The 12,322-nt window shown below is 38.9% G+C and overlaps 1 pseudogene; it reads left to right on the top strand.

The window, feature by feature from the left end:
* Window positions 1-4,291: 4,291 nt before the first annotated feature.
* On the top strand, window positions 4,292-8,389 carry LOC104213666 (G-type lectin S-receptor-like serine/threonine-protein kinase At4g27290; annotated as a pseudogene).
* The last annotated feature ends 3,933 nt before the right edge of the window (window positions 8,390-12,322 follow it).

The raw sequence follows: 12,322 nt of genomic DNA on the forward strand, positions 1-12,322 counted from the left end.
GTCAGCATATCAGCAGGATTCTCTGTAGTATGAATTTTCTTCACCGTGACTCCACCTTCTTCTATGATTTCTCGTACGAAATGATACCGAACATCAATGTGCTTCGTCCTTGCATGATAAACTTGGTTCTTCGCTAATTGAATAGCACTTTGACTATCACAAAAAATTGTGATACCTTTTTGTTCAACACCAAGCTCCTTTAGCAATCCTTGAAGCCAAATTGCCTCTTTCACAGCCTCTGTAATAGCCATGTACTCTGCCTCTGTTGTAGACAAAGCAACTGTTGACTGCAAAGTAGACTTCCAACTAACTGGTGCCTTTGCAAAAGTAAACACATAACCAGTAGTTGATCTTCGTTTGTCCAGATCACCCGCAAAATCTGAGTCACAATATCCAACTACAGACTGATTGTCTTCCTGCTCAAAAACTAACCCGACATCTACAGTATTATGAATATACCGTAGAATCCACTTCACAGCTTGCCAATGCTCCTTCCCTGGATTGTGCATATATCTGCTAATAACTCCAACAGCTTGTGAAATGTCAGGCCTTGTGCAAACCATTGCATACATCAAGCTACCAACAACATTTGCGTATGGTACCTTTGACATATACTCTCGTTCAGCTTCATCCATTGGCGACATAGTAGTACTTAGCTTAAAATGGGAAGCAAGTGGAGTACTAACTGGCTTAGTCTTGTCATCTATGCCAAAACGTTGAAGTACTCTCTTCAAATATTCCTTTTGAGATAAACAGAGTTTCTTTGAACGTCTATCTCTAATTATCTCCATGCCAAGAATTTTCTTTGCCTCACCCAAATCCTTCATCTCGAACTCCTTCTTCAGTTGAATCTTCAACTTATCAATTTCTTCCGAATTCTTGGAAGCTATCAACATATCATCAACATATAGGAGAAGATATACAAAGGAACCATCTTTAAGCTTGTGCAAATACACACAATGATCGTATTTGCTTCTCTTGTACCCTTGCCGCAACATAAACTCGTCAAATCGCTTGTACCATTGTCTAGAAGATTGTTTCAATCCGTACAACGATTTTTCAAGTTTGCACACCATATTTTCTTTTCCAGCAACTTTGAATCCTTCTGGCTGAGTCATGTAGATTTCCTCCTCCAAGTTTCCATGTAAAAACGCAGTTTTTACATCCATCTGAACTAGTTCCAAATCCAATTGTGCTACCAAAGCCAACATAATTCTAATGGAGGAATGTTTTACAACTGGAGAAAACACTTCATTGTAATCAATTCCCTCCTTTTGAGCATATCCTTTGGCCACCAATCTTGCTTTGTAGCGAACATCTACTTGGTTAGGAAATCCTTCTTTCTTTGCAAATACCCATTTGCACCCAATTGCTTTCTTTCCCTTCGGGAGATTGGCCAATCTCCATGTATGATTCTGATGAAGGGACTGTATTTCATCATTCATGGCAATCCTCCACTTATCTTCTTCTGAACTTTGGACTGCATCTTTATAAGTGGTCGGAACATCATCAGCTACAATTGGGGTGACACAAGCAACTGTCTCTATGAGACAAACAGGTTTTGTTATTGTCCTTTTTGGCATGTTGGTTGCTATTGATTCAAGTTGTTGTTGAGGTTCCTGAGTTGGAATCTCCCTCTCTACTGGCTCTTCTTCCAGAGGATAATCTTTATTTGTTTCCTCATCTACTTCTTGTGTAGGAAAAATAAATTTTCCCTCAAACTCCACCTGCTTAGAAGCACCCTCATTTTGTTTGGTATCTTTTGTTACCTTATTTACCATAGCAGTAAGGTAACATCCTTGCTGAATATTACTTTCTTTGTCATTGGACACCATAAGCGATATCCTTTGACTCCAGAAGTAATCCCCATAAAAATAGCCTTCTTTGCTCTTGGATCTAATTTTGACTCTGTCACATGATAATATGCGGTTGAGCCAAACACGTGCAAAGAGTCATAATCTACAGCAGACTTTCTATACCATTTTTCAAATGGTGTCTTGCCATTAATAGCAGCAGATGGTACACGATTAATGAGGTGACATGCATCTATAATTGCCTCAGCCCAAAATTCTTTGCCCAAGCCAGCATTGGACAACATACACCGTACCTTCTCCAGCAAGGTCCGGTTCATACGTTCTGCCACTTCATTCTGTTATGGTGTATGCCTGACAGTGAAGTGTCGGACGATGCCATCATTTTCACAAACCTTATTGAAATTATCATTTTTGTATTCACCTCCATTATCTGTGCGAATACACTTGATCCTCCTGCCTATTTGATTCTCCACCATCGTCTTCCATTTGAGAAAAATTCTCAGCACTTCATCTTTGCTCTTCATTGTATACACCCACACTCTTCGGGAAAAATCATCAACAAAGGTTACAAAATAGTGCTTCCCACCCAATGAAGGTGTTTTGGAAGGACCCAAAACATCAGAGTGTACATAATCCAAAATACCTTTAGTATTATGGATCGCTGTACCAAATTTAACCCTTGTCTGTTTTCCTTTGACACAATGCTCACAAAACTCCAAGTTGTAAGTCTTTACTCCTTTTAACAATCCTTGATCTGATAGAGTTTTCAAGGATTTTCCTCCAGCATGTCCCAAACGCATGTACCATAGCCTGGTTGCTTCTGCCTCTTTGTCGTCACTGGACGTCACTGTCGCTGTCCCAATAACTGTATTACCACGATAGCGCTACATGTTATTGTTCTTCCGATTAGCCTTCATTACCACTAGTGCACCAGAGCATACTCTCATCACTCCATTTTCTGCAATAATTTTGAACCCTTTTGATTCTAGGGCTCCCACATAGATGAGATTCTTCTTCAAATCCGGTACATATCGAACATCTGTTAATGTTCTGATCATTCCATCATGGTTCCTTAATCGTATTGAACCAATGTCATATGAGGTAAGAGGGCTGTTATCCGCTGTGTGGATGACTCCATATTCTCCTTCTTGAAATTCCACGAACCAGTCTCTGTTGGGACACATATGATAGTTACAAGCCGAGTCCATCAACCATATGTCTGATGATGTTGATGACTCTGTTGTAACAAATGAGAAGTCTGAATCATCACAATTAGCTACATTTGAATCCATAATGGCCTTTCCATTATTATGTTTGGCCTTATTCTTCAACTTCGGACAGTCTTTCTTCCAGTGCCCCTTTTCTCGACAAAAAGCACATTCATCTTTGCTAGGTTTAGATCTTGACTTGGATCTTCCCTTCTTTGTCCTCATTTGATTTTGAGGACGAACCCTCACAACCAGTGCTTCTCCTTCTCCGCCCTTTTGTTTTTCTCCCTTTCTTTGTTCATAGCTGTACAAAGCCGAACAAACTTCTCTGAGAGAAATTTTGTCATTCCCATGGAGTAGAGTAGTTTCAAAGTGCTCGTACTCATCAGGAAGTGACCCCAATAACATCAAGGCCAAGTCACCATCATCAAAAATTGCATCCATATTTTGCAAATCTGTGACCAACTTATTGAAACTGGTGATATGTTCGTTCATTGTGGTACCAGTAACATAGGTGAAGCGAAACAGTCTCTTCTTCATGTACAATTTATTTTGACTGTTTTTCTTCAAAAATTTATCCTTCAGTGCTTTCCATAATTTACTTGCAGAAGTTTCCTTTGTGTATGGATATTTCTGCTCTCTAGCAAGGTAGGATAGAATGATACCGCAAGCAACACGGTTGATAATTCTCCAATCTTCTTCTCCAATAACATCTGGTCTTTTTTCTTCAATGGCAAGATCTAGCTCTTGTTGAAAAAGGACATCTAGAACCTCGCCTTGCCACATCCCAAAATGTCCTGATCCGTCAAAAATTTCTACCGCAAATTTCGCATTTGACACAATTCTTGTCATAAGCGAAGATGCCAACGATGACGTATTATTGACACTTGATGTAGATTCTTCTTGTTTATTGTCTCCCATTTTGACACGAATATTATTTAATAGCTGACGACACAAATCAAGATTATTTTCTTTCTGGTGTGGAAGATCATACTAAGCTGCAACCACAGAGCATACTAAGACAGAACCTTGACACAGTTACCAAGATAAATCTTTTCTGATGTGGAAGATCAAATTATGCTGCAACCACAGAGCATACTTAGACAGTAAGCTGACTCTGATACCAATTGTTGCGGAAGCCAAATGTATATAGTGTGAATGAGTCACAACTACTATATCAAAAATTATGGCAGCCACCAAATAATAAATAAGACAATAAAGCAACAATAAAAAGAACACTAGAATTTGCGAGGTTCGGCCAATTTTGCCTACTTCCTCGGACACAACCAATATTTTATTCCACTCCAAAAATACAAGTGAAATAATACTAAAGAGAGAAGATACAAATGCCTTAAGAAGATAAGAAAGCAAATGAGAGGTGTGTTTCAATCCTAAACATTAGGCCTCCTTTTATAGGTGAAATTTTCATAAACATTTTGCCCACAACCGATGTGAGACTTTGGCAATCAACAGTTATGTGGTGCATATAGCACTTGCAACATTCTGAGTGATCCTTTTTGTCAATGTCTTGATAAATTCGAGCCAAAACATCCAGATGATTGGATCAGGTCTGACTGATCGAGTGGTTGTGTCCGAAAACTCTCACTGAATTGCACGGCAGATGGGTTTCTAAAGTATTCTGGTGTTAAACTGCCTGATACACGATTTTCGTGGTTCAATGAGACAATGACACTAGATGAATGCAGGGCAGTTTGCTTGAGAAACTGTTCGTGTATGGGTTATACTAATCTGGACATACGCAATGGAGGAAGTGGGTGGTTGTTATGGATTGGGGAGCTGGTTGACATCAGACAGCTATCTCAATCAGGGCAGGATATCTACATTAGGGTGTCTGCTTCGGATACAGGTACTGTGCTATTTACTGATTGCCTGAGATACGTTCCGTCGAAAGCATCAAATCTAAGAAACTTGTAGAGACCTTTTTGCTTGCCAAAATGAAACGTCCCTGCCTTTAACTTGGCAAGTTTTGAAAGAACTATACAAGGTTACACCTATAATAGGACAAAACTCTCACTATACAATGCTTGTGGTCAAGAATGATTCACTGAATTCAATTTAATAAGTGTTGTGAAAGATCGTGGGTTAACTAGCACACAATTACACACAAAGCAAATAGAGAAGAAAAATCAACACAAGAATTTAACGAGGTTCGGCTAAACCTAATCCTCATGGCAGAAACAGAGATAGTTTTCCACTATGAATAAGGAGAAAGGCACAATACAATCTATAGAATCCTAACTACAACCCCTATATATAGATCCTAAATAGTCCCAAAGCTATAAGAGAAAGGTTTCCCAATTTGACAAGGACAATAGCTTTTCCTTTCCCAAATCTATTAGAACAATGATTTTTCCTAAACCTATAGAGATTATGGGTTTCTTAAAAATACAAGGAAATAATTCAAGTCACAAATAATAATAAGGCTTATCAGAAAATAAAGAAAGAGGATTGTATATACAAGGATCTAGCTGTAAACATTAAGAAGGTTGTGGTTCTACTTCTCCAAACAGATTACTATCCTTTAGGCTGTCGTAAACACATTCATGCCCGTTTCATTAGAGATGGACTACTTCAATGCCATCAACAAAGCTCATATAAGGCGAAAAAGATAATCCAATTCCACATTATGGAGAAAAAGTCTTCTTGGACCATCTTGTTTTCCAGGAAATAAATAGAACAAGTATAAAGAAGTGGATAAGAACTTCTACTATTAGTAGAAACAACTATTTAAAATTTTTGAATGGCAATGGAAAAAAAGCTGTCATACTTGCAGTAGCTTTGCCACTATTGGTTGCATCGATTCTGCTAGGTCTAGGTGTAGGCCTGATTCTTTACAAACGAAGGAGAGAGGATCCAGTGATTACAACAAAGGGTAAGCAAATCATACAAAACCTGAAGCGGCTAATTACTGTTATTAATTCTATTTATCACTAATATTTCTTGTGGAGCGTGGTCTGAACAAAGTCTACCTACATGTTCAAATCACAGGGAGATTAGATGGTCACAGCAACAAGAATGATAACAGTAATCAAAGTCACTCTGAAGATTTTGAGCTACCACTTTTTGACTTATTTACATTAACCAAGGCTACAGACAACTTTTCATTTGAGAACAAGATTGGAGAGGGTGGCTTTGGACAAGTTTACAAGGTAGAAACCTCCTCAGACTACAAGTAATGATACTCAAGACTCAAGAGCACATTGAACAAAGCTGTCCAATTTCTTTGCTTTACACAAAATGAAAATTAACTCTTGGAGTCAGTACATACAGCAGTGTAGGATAGTATGATGAGTGGAATGAATTATAAGTAGAGAGCCTTATTTCGAGACCAAAAAATGTTTTAGGAAACAAAGGTATCAAATTCAAAGTAAGAAAGGGGCATAAACTTTGAAGCTTCAATCCAACCATGGGAGAAAATTTTGTCCTTTTTTTGGTGCAAATTAGTGGTATGCTTAACAATTTCTAGCAACATCTCCTCTAAATAGAAATGAACTGTGTAAGTGGATGCGGCCAAAACAAGAACTTGACTGGAATAGTAGGGCAAAAATGACCATTCCCTCCATTGAATTTCTAACAGGACTGCAACTTTTACAGGGTGTGTTAGAAGATGGACAAGAAGTAGCAGTGACGCGGCTTTCAGAAACATCAGAGCAAGGACTTCACGAGTTCAAGAATGAAGTTAACTGCATCGCAAAACTTCAGCATCGAAATCTTGTAAAGCTTCTAGGATGCTGCATTCGAGGAGTAGAGAAGATGTTTCTGTATGAATACTTGCCAAATAAAAGCCTTGATTTATATATATTTGGTTAGTCTTTCACATCTAGTGTGCGCCATTTCTTTCAATGCAATCAATTGTTATGAGTGATATAAAACACCTCATACTTAAAATGCTAATGTTCAAGAAGGGAGCTTCTAATTTGATTTCAAGCGGAGGTTACTTTCGTGTTTATTGAAAATTATTGTAATAAGTTGAAAACATTTGGCAGGTTTAGAAAGGAGCGCAATACTTGATTGGCCTAAGCGCTTCAACATTATTAAAGGAATTGCTCGAGGATTGATGTATCTTCATCAAGATTCTAGGCTCAGAATCATCCAGAGACTTGAAAGCTAGCAATGTCTTGCTTGATATTGAAATGAACCCAAAGATATCAGATTTTGGGATGGCTAGAAGTTTCGGAGGAAACGAGACAGGAGCCAATACACGCCGTGTTGTTGGAACATAGTAAGATTTAATCTTTGACATGTAGTTTATGAGCACTTGCATATCCTGCATTATATAATCCTGCGGTTTCTTTGTTGCAGTGGTTACATGTCCCCGGAAGCCAAATGTATAGAGTATGAATAAGTCACAACTACTATACCAAAAATTATGACAGCCACCAAATAATAAATAAGACAATAAAGCAACAATAAAGGGAATACCAGAATTTACGAGGTTCGGCTAATTTTGCCTACTCCTCGGACACAACCATATATTTTATTCCACTCCAAAAATACAAGTGAAATAATACTAAAGAGAGAAGATACAAATTCCTTAAACAGATGAGAAGGCAAATGAGAGGTGTGTTTAAATCCTAAACATTAGGCCTTCTTTTATAGGGGAAAATCCCCCCAAAATTCAAGAGCCCACCGATGTGGGACAAATTTGCCAAACTTCAACAAATCTCCACCTTGGCAAAATTACACATCTTCAATTTTCTCTCAATAACAAATTTTGATTGTGTCTTCATCTTTAATCTTCAGTTTTCAACAATGTTGATCAAATCCAAACAATGTTGAAACTTGACCGCAGTCACCACCTTTGTCAGCATATCAGCAGGATTCTCTGTAGTATGAATTTTCTTCACCGTGACTCCACCTTCTTCTATGATTTCTCGTACGAAATGATACCGAACATCAATGTGCTTCGTCCTTGCATGATACACTTGGTTCTTCGCTAATTGAATAGCACTTTGACTATCACAAAAAATTGTGATACCTTTTTGTTCAACACCAAGCTCCTTTAGCAATCCTTGAAGCCAAATTGCCTCTTTCACAGCCTCTGTAATAGCCATGTACTCTGCCTCTGTTGTAGACAAAGCAACTGTTGACTGCAAAGTAGACTTCCAACTAACTGGTGCCTTTGCAAAAGTAAACACATAACCAGTAGTTGATCTTCGTTTGTCCAGATCACCCGCAAAATCTGAGTCACAATATCCAACTACAGACTGATTGTCTTCCTGCTCAAAAACTAACCCGACATCTACAGTATTATGAATATACCGTAGAATCCACTTCACAACTTGCCAATGCTCCTTCCCTGGATTGTGCATATATCTGCTAATAACTCCAACAGCTTGTGAAATGTCAGGCCTTGTGCAAACCATTGCATACATCAAGCTACCAACAGCATTTGCGTATGGTACCTTTGACATATACTTTCGTTCAGCTTCATCCATTGGCGACATAGTAGTACTTAGCTTAAAATGGGAAGCAAGTGGAGTACTAACTGGCTTAGTCTTGTCATCTATGCCAAAACGTTGAAGTACTCTCTTCAAATATTCCTTTTGAGATAAACAGAGTTTCTTTGAACGTCTATCTCTAATTATCTCCATGCCAAGAATTTTCTTTGCCTCACCCAAATCCTTCATCTCGAACTCCTTCTTCAGTTGAATCTTCAACTTATCAATTTCTTCCAAATTCTTGGAAGCTATCAACATATCATCAACATATAGGAGAAGATATACAAAGGAACCATCTTTAAGCTTGTGCAAATACACACAATGATCGTATTTGCTTCTCTTGTACCCTTGCCGCAACATAAACTCGTCAAATCGCTTGTACCATTGTCTAGAAGATTGTTTCAATCCGTACAACGATTTTTCAAGTTTGCACACCATATTTTCTTTTCCAGCAACTTTGAATCCTTCTGGCTGAGTCATGTAGATTTCCTCCTCCAAGTTTCCATGTAAAAACGCAGTTTTTACATCCATCTGAACTAGTTCCAAATCCAATTGTGCTACCAAAGCCAACATAATTCTAATGGAGGAATGTTTTACAACTGGAGAAAACACTTCATTGTAATCAATTCCCTCCTTTTGAGCATATCCTTTGGCCACCAATCTTGCTTTGTAGCGAACATCTACTTGGTTAGGAAATCCTTCTTTCTTTGCAAATACCCATTTGCACCCAATTGCTTTCTTTCCCTTCGGGAGATTGGCCAATCTCCATGTATGATTCTGATGAAGGGACTGTATTTCATCATTCATGGCAATCCTCCACTTATCTTCTTCTGAACTTTGGACAGCGTCTTTATAAGTGGTAGGAACATCATCAGCTACAATTGAGGTTGCACAAGCAACCGTCTCTATGAGACGAACAGGTTTCGTTATTGTTCTTTTTGGCCTGCTGGTTGCTATTGATTCAAGTTGTTGTTGAGATTCCTGAGTTGGAATCTCCTCTACTGGCTCTCCTTCCAGAGGGTAATCTTCATTTGTTTCCTCCTCTGCTTCTTGTGTAGGAAAAATAAATTTTCCCTCAAACTCCACCTGCTTAGAAGCACCTTCATTTTGTTTGGTATCTTCTGTTACCTTATTTACCATAGCAGATTCATCAAAGGTAACATCCCTGCTGAATATTACTTTCTTTGTCATAGGACACCATAAGCGATATCCTTTGACTCCAGAAGTAATTCCCATAAAAATAGCCTTCTTTGCCCTTGGATCCAATTTTGACTCCGTCACATGATAATATGCAGTTGAGCCAAACACGTGCAAAGAGTTATAATCTATAGCAGGTTTTCCATACCATTTTTCAAATGGTGTCTTGCCATCAATAGCAGCAGATGGTAAGCGATTAATGAGGTAGCATGCATATGTAACTGCCTCAGCCCAAAATTCTTTGCCCAAGCCAGCATTGGACAACATACACCGTACCTTCTCCAGCAAGGTCCGGTTCATACGTTCTGTCACTCCATTCTGTTGTGGTGTATGTCTAACAGTGAAGTGTCGGACGATGCCATCATTTTCACAGACCTTATTGAAATGATCACTTTTGTATTCACCTCCATTGTCTGTGCGAATACACTTGATCCTCTTGCCTGTTTGATTCTCCACCATCGTCTTCCATTTGAGAAAAATTCCCAACACTTCATCTTTGCTCTTCATTGTATACACCCATACTCTTCGGGAAAAATCATCAACAAAGGTTACAAAATAGTGCTTCCCACCCAATGAAGGTGTTTTGGAAGGACCCCAAACATCAGAGTGTACATAATCCAAAATGCCTTTAGTATTATGGATCGCTGTACCAAATTTAACCCTTGTCTGTTTCCCTTTGACACAATGCTCACAAAACTCCAAGTTGCAAGCCTTTACTCCTTTTAACAATCCTTGATCTGATAGAGTTTTCAAGGATTTTCCTCCAGCATGTCCCAAGCGCATGTGCCATAGCTTGGTTGCTTCTGCCTCTTTGTCGTCACTGGATGTCACTGTCGCTGTCCCAATAACTGTACTGCCACGATAGCGGTACATATTATTATTCTTCCGATTAGCCTTCATTACCACTAGTGCACCGGAGCATACTCTCATCACTCCATTTTCTGCAATGATTTTGAACCCTTTTGATTCTAGGGCTCCCACAGAGATGAGATTCTTCTTCAAATCCGGTACATATCGAACATCTGTCAATGTTCTGATCATTCCATCATGGTTCCTTAATCGTATTGAACCAATGCCATATGAGGTAAGAGGGCTGTTATCCGCTGTGTGGACGACTCCATATTCTCCTTCTTGAAATTCCACGAACCAGTCCCTGTTGGGACACATATGATAGCTACAAGCCGAGTCCATCAACCATATGTCTGATGATGTTGATGACTCTGTTGTAACTAATGAGAAGTCTGAATCATCACAATCAACTACATTTGAATCCATAATGGCCTTTCCATTGTTATGTTTGGCCTTATTCTTCAACTTCGGACAGTCTTTCTTCCAGTGCCCTTTTTCTCGACAAAAGGCACATTCATCTTTGCTGGGTCTGGATCTTGACTTGGATCTTCCCTTCTTTGTCCTCGTTTGATTTTGAGGACGACCCCTCACAAACAGTGCTTCTCCTTCTCCGCCCTTCTGTTTTTCTCGCTTTCTTTGTTCATAGCTGTACAAAGCCGAACAAACTTCTCTGAGAGAAACTTCGTCATTTCCATGGAGTAGAGTAGTTTCAAGGTGCTCGTACTCATCAGGAAGTGACGCCAACAACATCAAGGCCAAGTCACCATCATCATAAGTTGTATCCATATTTTGCAAATCTGTGACCAACTTATTGAAACTGGTGATATGTTCATTCATCGTGGTACCAGGAACATAGGTGAAGTGAAACAGTCTCTTCTTCATGTACAATTTATTTTGACTGTTTTTCTTCAAAAATTTATCCTCCAGTGCTTTCCATAATTTACTTGCAGAAGTTTCCTTTGTGTATGGATATTTCTGCTCTCTAGCAAGGTAGGATCGAATAGTACCGCAAGCAACACGGTTGATAATTCTCCAATCTTCTTCTCCAATAACATCTGGTTTCTTTTCTTCAATGGCCAGATCTAGCCCTTGTTGAAAAAGGACATCTAGAACCTCGCCTTGCCACATCCCAAAATGTCCGGACCCGTCAAATATTTCGACCGCAAATTTCGCATTTGACACAATTCTTGTCATAAGCGAAGATGCCAATGATGACGTATTGTTGACACTTGATGTAGATTCTTCTTGTTTATTGTCTCCCATCTTTGACACAAATATTATTTAATAGCTGACGACACAAATCAAGATTATTTCCTTTCTGGTGTGGAAGATCAGACTAAGCTGCAACCACAGAGCATACTCAGACAGAACCTTGACTCAGTTACCAAGATAAATCTTTTCTGATGTGGAAGATCAGACTATGCTGCAACCACAGAGCATACTTAGACAGTACCTTGGCTCTGATACCAATTGTTGCGGAAGCCAAATGTATAGAGTGTGAATAAGTCACAACTACTATACCAAAAATTATGACAGCCACCAAATAATAAATAAGACAATAAAGCAACAATAAAGGGAACACCAGAATTTACGAGGTTCGGCTAATTTTGCCTACTCCTCGGACACAACCAAATATTTTATTCCACTCCAAAAATACAAGTGAAATAATACTAAAGAGAGAAGATACAAATGCCTTAAACAGATGAGAAGACAAATGAGAGGTGTGTTTAAATCCTAAACATTAGGCCTTCTTTTATAAGGGGAAAATCCCCCAAAATTCAAGAGCCCACCG

This window comes from Nicotiana sylvestris, chromosome 7 (genome assembly GCF_000393655.2).
Source record: "Nicotiana sylvestris chromosome 7, ASM39365v2, whole genome shotgun sequence".
Lineage (NCBI taxonomy): Eukaryota > Viridiplantae > Streptophyta > Magnoliopsida > Solanales > Solanaceae > Nicotiana > Nicotiana sylvestris.